Source organism: Schistocerca gregaria, chromosome 3 (genome assembly GCF_023897955.1).
Source record: "Schistocerca gregaria isolate iqSchGreg1 chromosome 3, iqSchGreg1.2, whole genome shotgun sequence".
NCBI classification, from domain to species: domain Eukaryota; kingdom Metazoa; phylum Arthropoda; class Insecta; order Orthoptera; family Acrididae; genus Schistocerca; species Schistocerca gregaria.
Window position 1 is genome coordinate 546,625,522 of NC_064922.1, and position 14,320 is coordinate 546,639,841.

The window sequence follows — 14,320 nt, forward strand, 5'->3', positions numbered from 1 at the left end:
GGAACGGCGGTGTTGGCCGTCGAATGGCGCTAGCTGCGCAGCATTTGTGCACCGCCGCCGTCAGTGTCAGCCAGTTTGCCGTGGCATACGGAGCTCCATCGCAGTCTTTAACACTGGTAGCATGCCGCGACAGCGTGGACGTGAACCGTATGTGCAGGTGACGGACTTTGAGCGAGGGCGTATAGTGGGCATGCGGGAGGCCGGGTGGACGTACCGCCGAATTGCTCAACACGTGGGGCGTGAGGTCTCCACAGTACGTCGATGTTGTCGCCAGTGGTCGGAGGAAGGTGCACGCGCCCGTCGACCTGGGACCGGACCGAAGAGACGCACGGATGCACGCCAAGACCGTAGGATCCTACACAGTGCAGTAGGGAACCGCACCGCCACTTCCCAACAAATTAGGGACACTGTTGCTCCTGGGGTATCGGCGAGGACCATTCGCAACCGTCTCCATGAATCTTGGCTACGGTCCCGCACACCGTTAGGCCGTCTTCCGCTCACGTCCCAACATCGTGCAGCCCGCCTCCAGTGGTGTCGCGACAGGCGTGAATGGAGGGACGAATGGAGACGTGTCGTCTTCAGCGATGAGAGTCGCTTCTGCCTTGGTGCCAATGATGGTCGTATGCGTGTTTGACGCCGTGCAGGTGAGCGCCACAATCAGGACTGCATACGACCGAGGCACACAAGGCCAACACCCGGCATCATGGTGTGGGGAGCGATCTCCTACACTGGCCGTACACCTCTGGTGATCGTCGAGGGGACACTGAATAGTGCACGGCACATCCAAACCGTCATCGAACCCATCGTTCTACCATTCCTAGACCGGCAAGGGAACTTGCTGTTCCAACAGGCCAATGCACGTCTGCATGTATCCCGTGCCACCCAACGTGCTCTAGAAGGTGTAAGTCAACTACCCTGGCCAGCAAGATCTTCGGATCTGTCTCCCATTGAGCATGTTTGGGACTGGATGAAGCGTCGTCTCACGCGGTCTGCACGTCCAGCACGAACGCTGGTCCAACTGAGGCGCCAGGTGGAAATGGCATGGCAAGCCGTTCCACAGGACTACATTCAGCATCTCTACGATCGTCTCCATGCGAAAGGTGGATATACACTGTACTAGTGCCGACATTGTGCATGCTCTGTTGCCTGTGTCTATGTGCCTGTGGTTCTGTCATTGTGATCATGTGATGTATCTGACCCCAGGAATGTGTCAATAAAGTTTCCCCTTCCTGGGACAATGAATTCACAGTGTTCTTATTATAATTTCCAGGAGTGTATATTCAGTGCCCGAATTTCTACACGAACTGACCTCTTGTGATTCCCCACAAATGTTGGATGGGATTTACTTAGGGCGATCCGGGTGGCAAAATCATTCGCTCGAAATGTCCAGAATGTTCTTCAAACAAATCGCGAACTACTGTGCTCCTGTGACATGGTACAGTGTCATCCATAAAACCTGAAGTTCATGAATGGCCGCAAATGGTGTCCAAGTAGCCGAACATAACGACTTCCTGTCAGTGATCGATTCAGTTGGATCAGAGCACACACTCCATTCCATGTAGACACAGTTACACACAATTATGGAGCCACTAACAGCCTGCACAGTGCCTTGTTGACAACTTGGGTCCACAGTTTCGTGGGGTCTGCGCCACACTCGGACCCTACCATCAACTCTTACCAACTGAAATCGTGACTTACCTGATCAGACGACGGTTTTCCAGTCGTCTAAAGTCCAACAGATTCAGTCACCATCCCAGGAGAGGAGCTGCAGGAAATGTTATGTTGCTAGAAAAGGCACTCGCTTTGGTCGTCAGCTGCCATAGCCCATTAATAGCAAATTCCACCGCACTGTCCTAACGGATCCTTTCGTCCTACGACACACATTCATTTCTGCGGGTAATTCACGAAGTGTTGCTTGTGAGTTAGCACTGACAATCCTGCGCAAACGCGACTGCTCTCGGATGTTGGATACAGGCCCTTGGCCACTGCATTTTCTGTGGTGAGAAGTAATACCAGAAATTTAGTATTCACAGTACACTCTTGATACTGTGGATCTCGGAATATCGAATTCCCTAACGATTTCCAAAATGAAATGTCCCACGAGTCTAACTCCAACTATCATTCCGAGTTAAAAGTATTTTAATTCCCGTCGTGCGGCCATAATCACACCGTAAGCCTTTTCACTTAAACTACCTGAGAACATATGACAGTTCCGCCATTGCACTGCCCTTTTATACCTGTGTATTATCGTCATCTGTATATGTGCATATCGCTACCCCATTACTTTCATCACCTCTGAGTAGAATATGTAATCTTTCTTACCTGTTATTATTGTTAATCGTTTATTTCCACAACGGAGGTTTAAATATGTGGATTTCGTTAGTAATTGTTATAATGCTGATTATTGGCCTACCCAGCCAACCACATAAAGAAACAGCGATCGCCGCTTGACGTTGAACCGTTCGGGTTTTTTCTGCTCAGATCGTGTAACCCCGTCCGTTTTTGTCTGCGGGAATGACTTTTTTTTTTTTTTTTTTTTTTCTAGATGCCATTGGGAGTCTCCCGGCAGAGACATCACGTACACTATGCATGACTTCGAATATCATTTTAGGATGTGTTCAAAAACCAACTGGGATGTATTTCAAAATCAAATGAATAACTGATAGAACTAAGTGCGCTGGATGCTAGGCGGTTTGTGAAACAAGCTTATGTATTTGGCGCTCCCTGAAATTGCTGACCGGGACAGATTTCGCGGTTTGCCGCCACCCCTGCCCATAGATCTGGTACTGACTCATCATCCGCAGTGTGCCTTATGAATCATTGGCGATCTCGTGTACAGAGATGCAGGTAGTGTTTATTTTCTACAAACAGTATTAACAATACGTGAAACGGAAATATGATCACTAACAATAGTAGTCCAAAAATGCATACGGACAGAATCTACATAAAAGCCTGCACTCGTTTCTAAACTGCTTGCAGGAAATTGATTCTTAGTTATCTTGTACAGCATCTCTAACGTTCCTCCGAGAATGTCAAATTCCCCCATCACGAGCACTGCTCATTTTCCATTTCGTGCGTAGACCATAACTTGCCATCATTTCCTGCCCAGTTACTCATGTGAGTAGACAAAATAACTTCACTGAGCTCGCGTTTATGTACTGGTGTTATTTTCAGTTTATAGAACGAGTACGCATTTGCAGTTGCCAAGTGAACTAATACGTAAAAAGTTCAACAGCGGAAGCTGTTAACTGCCTACCACGCTGAAGAGCCAGTCCCAAGTGTAGCATGCTGCCAATATGTATTAGACAATGTCGATTTCATTGTCTCCAATGTCACTGACTGGCATACTTCTCCAAGCATGGCGGACATCATATGCCTCATCCCAGCTATAGCTTTCCCATCATCTGAAGAGGGCCAGAGGCTTCAATTGTCTCTACAACAGAAGTACGTCCCTTGATGTTATGGAACTTCATATATCTCAGCATAGGTCAAGCAATGCATTAGAGGAGATTAATGTTCTAGGCTTGAACATGATCCGTCCCATTTCGTCAGACATTCCCACCCACCTTGGAAGACATGCTGTGTATGTGCAGTAAGTGGATCGACTCAGTGGCGCCCACTCTACAAGTGCCAGCAGTTCTTGAATGGGAGACATTTATGCAGTCTACTAGTAAAACAATTAATGCCAAGAGAAGTGCAGTAACGTTTGGGTCATCAATTAATTAACTGATCACAACACAATCACATAGCATACGTTTTCAACAACATAAAGCATCAAGGTGACACATTTAAAATCCAATCCCTTCCCCACACTACAACACATACTGTTTATACTCTCCTCAGCCGTTGTTTATAGGGACATGTTTCACATAAAAGCTCATTCAACAACTGCAAATAAATACTCATTTAATTAACCGAAAATAACTCCAGTTTATAAACACGAGGTAATTGAAGTTATTTCGTCTGCTGGCATAAGAGAACTAGACAGGAAATGCTGGGGAGAATAGTCTGTCTGTCAACTGAAAAGCGAGCAGCGTTCTTGGATCGTGGTGGGGAAAGTTGCCTTTCCCGGGGGAATGCTACAATTACTCTGCAGGATGACAAAGGGTCAATTTCCCCCTCCTCCTGGCATTGTACAACACACGGCATAGATTTATATAGATTTTATCCATATTTGTTTCTTGGATTAGTATTTTAGTAACTTATATCTGTATCCCACTTACTGTTAATGCACTTTCTGGAAAATAAACTCACCTGGGCATGTCCGCACACAGCGGCGCCATGACACATAAGGCGCACCGCAGCGGGTCGGTATAACTTTGTGAAACAACCAGTAGTTCCATATTGTGCGACAGTGGTGTTGATGCAGTGGAGAATCACCTGCTAGCTCTCGAGTTTGCCCGCCAATCAAGGAGGAAAGTGCATTAACATCAGTCGTCGACGTACTTTCCCTCGCACTTCTACCCACCACCCTCACCGCTCCACACAGTTACACTTCCAAAACACAATTTGTCTCTTAATAGGACTTTGCGGTACTTGTATGTGGTACACAGATTTCATAATTCTTCTTAATCGACTTCGTTTAACGTTAAACAGGAATACTACGCTACTGAATCGCAATTTATAACAATCTGCGACGTTTCCGTCTCCTGCAACGCGGGAGCTATCAGTCCTAGAGAAGAAAATAAAATGACCTTTTTGCAGAAAATTAAATGTAGTTAACTTTAGTACCAGTTAAGGTTTTCGCTAGAAGCCACAGTTTTCTAGTTATTGAAGAGAAACTTTAAAAACTCACATTTAACGCCGGTAGCCCGTCCTCCTATCCTACGACCAAAGGGGAGTTTTGACATGTTGTTCATGAAACTCCCTCTATTACTGTACAGAAATTTGCAAGCTACATATATTTTTCACCTAATTTTCCTCCCCTGACTGGACTAGCAGGGTTACTCGATGATGTGCTGCAGCCACTCCAAATTCCACTTCAGCGTGACTCCAAAGGTAGAGAGCTGTTTTGTCCAGGGCGGCTGCTTCGGACACGGGCAGGTGTTAGTGCTCCAGCCACTCCCTGCTGCGGGACGATGGCTCCTTGTGTTCTCGCCACATTCATTGCAAGCCTCCATTGTAATGCGCGTTTCGTGAGCTCTTCTCCAGCCTGTTGAAGGCTATGCCGAACGATGTGAGAGACACGGATTTTGGGGTACAGTGTCGTTTATCAGAAACCTGAGCAAGCAGAACTTGTGGTGCATATGGTACACCCAGTGTGTGTAATGTGTACAGAATCGGGGCCTATATTGACCCGTATTGATGTTTGATGGAAAGACCATTCCCTGCACCGAACTGAAATCTGCCTTGCCAAACATATCTGCGGAGGATTATGATGTGAGTACCGACTCCCTCATGCAGAGGCCACTGTGCCACACAGACTCGAATGTGTGTGAGATGTCAGAGGATGGCAGCGAAAAATTCGCGATAGTTGACGCTGTTGAGGGATCGAATGAACACACTGAAATCCCAAACAGGGGTCGAGGATGATGCTTTCTGATTCAATATGATACGGCAGTCGTCGCAGACTGAGTCATTCGTCGTTAATTTTATTTCTGCAATCGAGACACACAGAAACCATCAGCAGCCACGATCTCCTTGCACGGAGTCGTTCCGACTCCACTCATGCACAAGTTCTGATAACCGAGATTGTTTACTGACACAGCGAGAAACTGCGCTCTAAAATGTACATCTGGAGTTACTAAGAAACAATGGCGATAACTATTAACTGCTACAAAAGGAAACGAGAAATGAAACAAAAAATATGTGCTCCAGCTCTCCATAGCTGTCTACATCTCTACAGTCTTTATTGACAAGAGGTATGTTGATGGCCAAAGAGTACATATTTGCTAACTAATTGATCTCAGATTGACAGTTGGCTACATGTTTCGTAGATCATTTGAACAGTTTTTTTTATCGAAATGATGTGGAACGAGTCATTTTAGTGGATATGTACAAATGATTAGTGTTAACATCAGTGAGCACATTATTATTTTTGTTCCATTTAAACAACTACATTAAACGATAACGTTGGAAGATGAAGAAGTGAATTAAAATTTGTGCTGTGGCCAGGACTCAAACCCAGGTCTTCTTGCTTACTACGTAGATACGCTGACTATTACACCACCACAGCATTACGGTCAACATAGCTGCACGAACTACGCACTTCTTCAGTTTCCAACGTTATCGTAGATAAATTAGAGACAAATGTCTTAGGGAAAATTTAATGTAAGATCTATACGATCACATGTAGTACAGCACTTCCTTATTACGTCCAATGCCAAGGTGCTATTCCAGTGTCGGGGAGCCCTAGTAATAGTGACAATATAAGGAGAGTTGTGAAATGGAGTTTGTGTTTGGGGAGGGTATTCGACTTGGGTATTTCGTGCAGCTGTGTTGACCGTAATGTTGAGACGGTGTAAAGGTCAGCATATCTGCCTAGTAGGCAAAAAGGCCAGGGTTCGAGTCCTAGCCACAGCACGACTTTAAATTCGTTTCTTCAGCTTCCAATGTTATTGTAGATAAACTAGAGACTTAAATGTCTCACGGAAAATTTATTTTAAAATCTACATTAAAAATCAACTTTCTTTCTATTTTATTTTATTTTACTATCAGTTTTTAAGAAGAAATTCGTCAGTGGATTAGAAGGAGCTGTTCAGGAGAAATGATTCTGAGTTAGATTTTCTTTGCTTTGCTCTGCCACCTGTCAGACGTTATTGGAAAAATTATGAAAGATTTTTTATTGCTGCGTATTGAACTCCTTTCTGAGTCACTATAAGCTTTAATAATGGATAATTAAGGTAATTTTTCCCTCTAGTGTTGTAAGTATCGGCATCACTGTTTTCCTCAAATTTGTGATGGATTATTTATGATGAATTTCATTGGGTGAACACTACATTTTATTCTTACTGCAAGCTTTTCGGCAATCACTGCTTTCCTTCTAAGTCATGAGTTGCCCCATAAAATAATTATAAAATATGTTAGTGAGTGAAAATATGCAAAATATGCCAGAAGGTTGATTCGCTTGTTTCCGAGATAAGCAATTATATAAACAACAAAAATGAATTTTAATTGTTTGAGAAGCTCAGTAATATGCTTCTCCCAGTTCAAATTTGCTTCAGAATGTGCACCCATAAATTTGGAACGTTCTACTCTCTTTACTGACTACTGTTCATGTGCTACGTTAGTTGTTGCTACGACTATTCGTTGCACAGAACTGAACACAGTGCCCTTTTTTTTCATAATTCAGGGAGAGTCCACCTTCTGACAACCGCAATATAATTCTATGGAAAATACCGTTTACCAACTCTTCTGTTGTTTTCTCTGCAATGGAATTTGGTGTAACACTAGTAACGTCTGCAAAAAGTACCAATTCTGCTTGTTGAAAACGAAGTGGCAGGTCATTCACATATATAAGGAATCGGAGTGGACCCAAAATTGAGCCCCGTAGAACTCCCTTCAGATTTCTACTCAGCCACTAAAATTTTCTACCCTTCCAATATTGCCTGAATAATTCAGCACAACCTTTTAGATTCCTCTTATTAAGTATGATTCATAGCAGCTGTATATATAGCCATAAATTCTATTAAACTTGATTGTTACGTAAGAGAGTCAAGTGCTCTACGAGTCAAACGCCTTGGAGTTATCACAAAAATACCAACAGGCGATATTTTGTTATTTAAGGCTTGTACTATTTGATGAGTGAATGTATAAATAGCATTCTCAGCGGAGCAGCATTTCTGGAAACGAAACCGTGACATCTGTCCTCTTAAGTGTGAGACTGCTCTTGTGCACATTATGTTTTGGAATATTTTGAAAAAATTTGTCAGTAAGGAAACTGGAAGATAATTGTTTAAGTCTGTCTTGTCACCCGTCTTATGAAGGAGTTAAACAACTGAACTTTTTAACCTGTCAGGAAATCATCGCACAGGCACTAAATGAGTTGATCGTGTGCTTGCTTTTGCACTTTCTTCGCGCTGTACTTGAGAGGTATGCTGTGTGCACACAAGAGGACGGATGTCGAGATGCAGAGAGCGAGCGGTGGGGAGGCGCAGATGCAGGGGCGCAGGTGCTGCCGTCGTCAGACCGCCCCACCGCCCCACACGGGACGCCACGCACTTTCTCGGCCGGCGATACGCACCTGCCGACCGCCACGTGGCTGGCCGCTCTTCACTCTGCTGTCCGCAGCTCAGCACAAAAGCGGCGGGGAAGGCACAGGAGAAGAGCGAAATGGTTAGTTAGATGCAGCTCATCAGTCCACTCTATCCTGTGCAAGTCTATTCACCTCTGCATAGTTCCTTCATCCGATATCCATTTAAACGTGCTCATCGTATACATGCGTTGATCTGCCCCCATACTTCCTTTCATTACCACATCTGACGAATCTCGGATGCCGCAGGATGTGTCGTATCAAACTATCCTTTCTTTTACTCAACTTTGACATAAATTTCATTCCTCCCCAATTCGTCTCAGAACCTGTTCATTACTTATTCCATCTACTCACCTAATCTTCAGCATGCCTCTGGAGAATACATTTCGAAAGTTTCTAGTTTCTTCTTGTCTGAAGTGTTTATCGTCCACTTTTCACTTCTGTACAAGGCTACACTCCAGGCAAATACCTTCCGAAAAGACTTTCTTACCCTTAAATTCATATTCTTGGCGTTCCCAGTCTGCATTTTATATCCTCTCTACTTCGGCCGTCTTCAGTCATTTTGCTACCTATGTAGCAAAACTCATTTACTACTTTCACTCTCATTTCCTAATCTAATTCCCTAAGCATCGCCTGACTTAATTCGATTAGATTTCATTACCTTTCTTGTATTTTTCCTGATATTAAGCTTGTACCCTCTTTTCAAGACTGTTCATTTTGTGCTTATCAGCGTTAATTCTTTTGCTGTCTCTGGTGAGTTACAGTGTTATCTGCAAATATCATTTTTCTTTTCATCCACCTCATTTTATATTCGCTTTCCAATTGTCTCCTTTATTTCTTTCTTGAATGCACAGACTGAATTACCACAGACAGGTTATAACCATGTCTCAGGCCCTTCTCAGCTACTGATTCCCTTTCATGTCCTTCGAGTCTTCCAACTGCAGTTGGTTTCGAAGCAAGTTGTAGATGACATTTAGCTTCCTGCATTTGTTTCTTGCTACCTTCAGAATTTCAGTGAGTTTGTTCTAGTCAATAGTCTCGAAAACGTTCCCAACTAAAGGAACGGAATAATATCAATTGACGCTTCCGTCGCATCTTGGTTGAAAAAATTCATAATTGTAAATGAAAAGCGCAGTTATGTGGATATTCTACAGAATTAATTTATTTTGTTAATCTCTTTTCGGCTTACAAGGCCATCATCAGACTAACCGGCTACTATCCTCAAAGACGGCACAAGATTGGTCAGTAACATGGAAAAACATGTTATAGATCGAGAGTGAGGTACAAACACATATCAAACCTCACCTATGACAATGTGGTGGTATTTCAATGGAAAACGAAGTTAAACAGCTATATAAATATGAAGAGTACATTTATAACATTCGGCATTGCTGCAGACAAAATACATATCTAAAGAAAACTAACCACTAACCACACACATATCACTGACCTTATGAAACTTTCTCCGTTTATTAAAGCCTTGGTCGCTTACACTCCTTCGAATTTACACTGACGTAGGCAAAACTACAAAACATGTGCCTTTAATTCTCCAAAAACCACTCACTTTCTGATCGACAATCCAAATTTACATTCCACGCTTATGCTTAGAAAGATTAATATTCTAAACTGTTCTTGCATAATCATAAGTGCCGGAGCGAAGATGCCGAACGCAAGAGCAGAGGCAGCAGTGAGGAAACATCCGCCAATGGTACACGGAATTGGACCGCACAGCGCCAAGAGCGACACCTGGAAGACGTAAACATAAACGGCGCTCCTGCTAGCCTCGGCCGCTCAGATCGGCCCAAGTCTGCAACGAACATTTGTGCTACGCTATCAGATAAGTCGTGATCAGTGTCAAGTGCCTACTTGGACTTAGTGTATAGCAAGAACTTTACTGTTTTCATGTCGCCTCTCGCTAGCGACATTTGCTGTAATAAAAGTTAAGTATTGTCAATTTTCTTTCTAGAAAAAAACTACTATTGATATTTGTTTGAATTGTTGAGAACGCTGCATCCCTTAGGCACCATATTAGCGACGAGTGGGCAAGCCCCCCTATAAATACTACTTTTAAATTTTGCAGATCTATAAAACGGCAATCATAAATTATATGATAAGCATCAGATTGTAATTTTTAAAAGAAAAATTACTGCACGGCTGGTCATTTAGACCGCAACACCGTGGACGCGACATGTATGAAGATTACTACAGGCTTCCATACGCAAATGATTAGCATTTCGGCGGAGATCTACAAAGTAGATAGGAGCAATGGCTTCTATATTTTGTACACATGGGTTGGGTAAACAATAGTGGCAACACCATAAAGGATGTGCGTCAGATGGCATACTCGATGTATGTAGCCGACACGAAAACGTCAGCTGAAGCAGTCCAATAAACGGCGACGGCTGTGTTTGAGTCATTTGCAGTGTGTACTGTCTGCAGTGTGTACGTTCTATTGAGCAGCAAATTTTCAGGAGTCACAGCTGTACGCGCACGCCGGCACACAGGATATCGGACAGCTTTGAACGACCTTGCTGCTATGATCACAGGAGCTTCGTCCAACGACTCACCGTGCTTTTGATCACTGCCAGGTCTTCGTAGAGATTCTGCAAGCGCCTACGAATGGTTGCGATGCTCTCGTCTTTCAGAAAAATAAACTCAACGACAGCTCTCTGCTTGGAACGTACCTCCTTTCGAATGCTACCTACATATACCATCGACAACTATCGGTACTTCGTGAAGCTATAGGGGCTGAGGTGGGGATACGCCATGATGTCTCAACAACATTTACTGCCTTTTTTTCAGCCGAAATTTCTCGAGGAAAAAAGTGTGTAATATTACTTATTGAGCGCCCCTCGTTCTTAACATCAAGCGAAATTCAATGAATTGTGGATGAAGCCCGACCAAGAGCGAATTACATGAACTGAGCGAAAATAATAGTGCATTCAGAATGTAGCCGAAATCTAGATATGCACAATAAAATTTAAAAAGGACGATTGATCGCTGCAATATATAATTTACAGGTCAGTATAACAGTCATTGAGTGCAACAGCTTTCTGAATGGACGGTAACCTAACCAAGCGAAATCTCAACGGCCGTATGCGAGTAGCCCCCGACGCGACGTAATGTTCACACAGGCGTGCAGGATCTCACAGGCACGTGAAGCACCTTCAGTCAGAAAATGGGCCCGTTTGCAGCTAGACAAGTATCTTCACGGATATTGTGACGTCTTCTGGAACACCACGGACTGTCAGTAAGGTGACTATTGTTGCAACTTTCCCCGTCACGGCAGCAGTAATGCGCGCACTGACACAGCAAACAAAGGAGCGGCACCACCGTTTCTTCTCACATGAGCAGCAGTACTGCATACAGCATCACGATGGGCGTGTGAGGGTGTGGAAGTTCTGAGGACAACGAATATTGCCACAGTGAATTCATCATACGAACCGTGCACGTGGCGTGACGGCAACGGCTTCTTTTGGGTACACAACGCGATTAGGCCTGGCTTACATAGCTCGTCACTTGGACAGCAGATGTTAACATTTATGACGATGAGTGTACCGTTGACAACGATACCCCGGACCGTTTCAATAACATGCTTTCAGTTCTTAAGCCGTGTTGTGGCTTCATCTTATCGCTTCTGTACAGGGCGATCCATGTAAACATAAACTATTTCAATCGGTCGCAACTTCCCTGCGAAGCTCGGAGAAATGGGAAAGTTTTTTTAACGATCATAATAGCTCTGGGAGAATCAGAGGTAGCGCCCGTTGTTGGCAAGCTGATTGTTGTTTCTGAGCATGAGGCCCTTTGTCCGGTATAATGCCGCGCCTCTCGGATCGTGTTAGTTCATTCGTAGCCTCTTCGTCGCGGTTTGCGAAGTCTGTGATTGTGTAGTTCGGGCCGCGGGTCAATAACGAGAAAATTAGTGATTCTTTCGCAGTGCTTAGCTGGCAGACCGACCACTTTCGACAGTGTTTTTTTTAATTGTGAAAACATATTGGAAGACGGATTCTGGATAAAATTCAATACGCGCGATGTTCTAACAAACGCAATAATTTTATCACTTTTAAATAAGCTGGAGACAACGGGTGTGTTAAATACTGGCAGTGGTAAACGTAGACCATCATTGAGGACAGAGAAGAAGCTTGGAGAATCCTTCAAGGAAACCGATACGTCGGTTGAGCCATGCGACAGGCATTTCATATGGCACATAACAGACAGCTGCGAAGAAATCGGCAATTGCGACCTCACAGAGTGCACATGATGCAAGCATTGCAAGAAACAGACCACGAGAAAAGAGTACGTTGTTGTCGATGGTTTCAGGAGTTTCTTATTCAACGTCAGGACATTCTCTCCGTAAATTGGTTTTCAGACAAGGCAAGGTTCCATCTGTCAGGTTCCATCAGTACACAAAAGAGGGGAGACTGTCTTGTATCCACGAAACACCACTGCGCGAGGAAAAGTTTGGAGTGTTGTGCGCGGTGTCAGCTTCCAGGATTGTTGGCCGCATTTTCTTTCATACGACCGTAGACACTACAATGTGTACAGGAATCTTCAATACATTTGTGCGTCAGCGGCATGAGTCGAACTTACAGAGGTTATTTGCATCAAGTTGGAGCAAAGTGCAACGCGTCTAACATTTCCATGCAACTTGTGAGCACTTTCTTTGGTGACCGAACAATCTCAAAAACCTTGTGGCCCCCGTTATCACCTGACCTAACCCTCCGATTTTTTATTGTGGGCGTATCTTAAAAGCCGAGTGTACAAAAACAGACCACTGACAACAGCAGAACTTCGTGAGGCCATTCCATCGCAGTACTGCCGAGGGTACAAAATGGTTCAAATGGCTCTAAGCACTATCGGACTTAACATCTGAGGTCATCAGTCCCCTAGACTTAGAACTACTTAAACCTAACTAACCTAAGGACATCACACACATCCATGCCCGAGGCAGGATTCGAACCTGCGACCGTAGCGGTCGCGCGGTTCGAGACTGTAGCGCTTAGAACCGCTCGGCCACTACGGCCGGCTGCTGTGGGTACACTTCACAGAATGTCACGGAATGTGATGCAGTGAGTACAGCTGTGCATCGAAGCAGGTAGAGGGCACTTTTGACGTTTTCTGTAGTAGTAGCAGTAGTAGTAGAGGGGTTTTGGGCGCACGACAGCAAGGTCTTCAGCGCCCATTCAGTAACATAGTGAGACGGGTGTCAAGAAAAATCCCAGAACAGGAATATAAAACGGAACAGAAAACATGGGTAACAATCGTTGAAAAACATGTGCTCACCCACACCAAAGCGTGGGATGAAGCAGAGCGTCAGCAGTGAAACATGTACAACACAGGAAGAAAATGATAGAGGAAGCTAAAACAATGTAGCAGATGGAAGTGGCTGGTTGACCGCAAGGAAAAAAGGGGAGGAGTCAGCCACTCTGCAATACACTAAAACCTCCAGCCTAAAATTTTAGGCCAGAGTCCAGACACATCACAAAACTTAAAAACCCTAGACACACACGTCTCATCATTAGCTAAAACATAAGGCAGATACCCAGCAACTTGTGCTTCTGCCCGTGCATCACGGTATAAAATGCAGTCTGTTAAAATATGCCGGACAGAGATGTGCACACCACAAGCATCACAAAACGGTGGATCCTCCCGCCGTAATAAAAAGCTATGTGTGAGAGGACAGTGCCCGATCTGAAGACGTGTGAGGGCCACCTCCTCCCGCCTGAGCAACCAGCAGGAGGAACGCCACGGCCGAGTGGTTGACTTTATCAACCGCAGTTTATTGGCCGACACCGCCAGCCATTCGTCCTCCCACAACTCCATGCACTTCCTGTGGATTGCAGCGATGACTGACTGCAAGGGGATAGGACACTGGACGACATCCTGCTCTCTGCAGGCCTCCTTGGCAGCCCGATCGGCCTGTTCATTGCCCCAGATGCCAACATGACCAGGCACCCAGCAGAAGGATACTTCTGTACCCCGCCGTTGGAGCAAGTACAGTTGGTTATGTATCAGCTGGACCATCGCCTCTGTCGGGTACAGATTCTGCAGTGATTGTAAGGCACTAAGAGAATCGGAGCAGAGAAGAAATCGATCGCCCCGAACACGATTCATCTGCTCCAGTGCCTT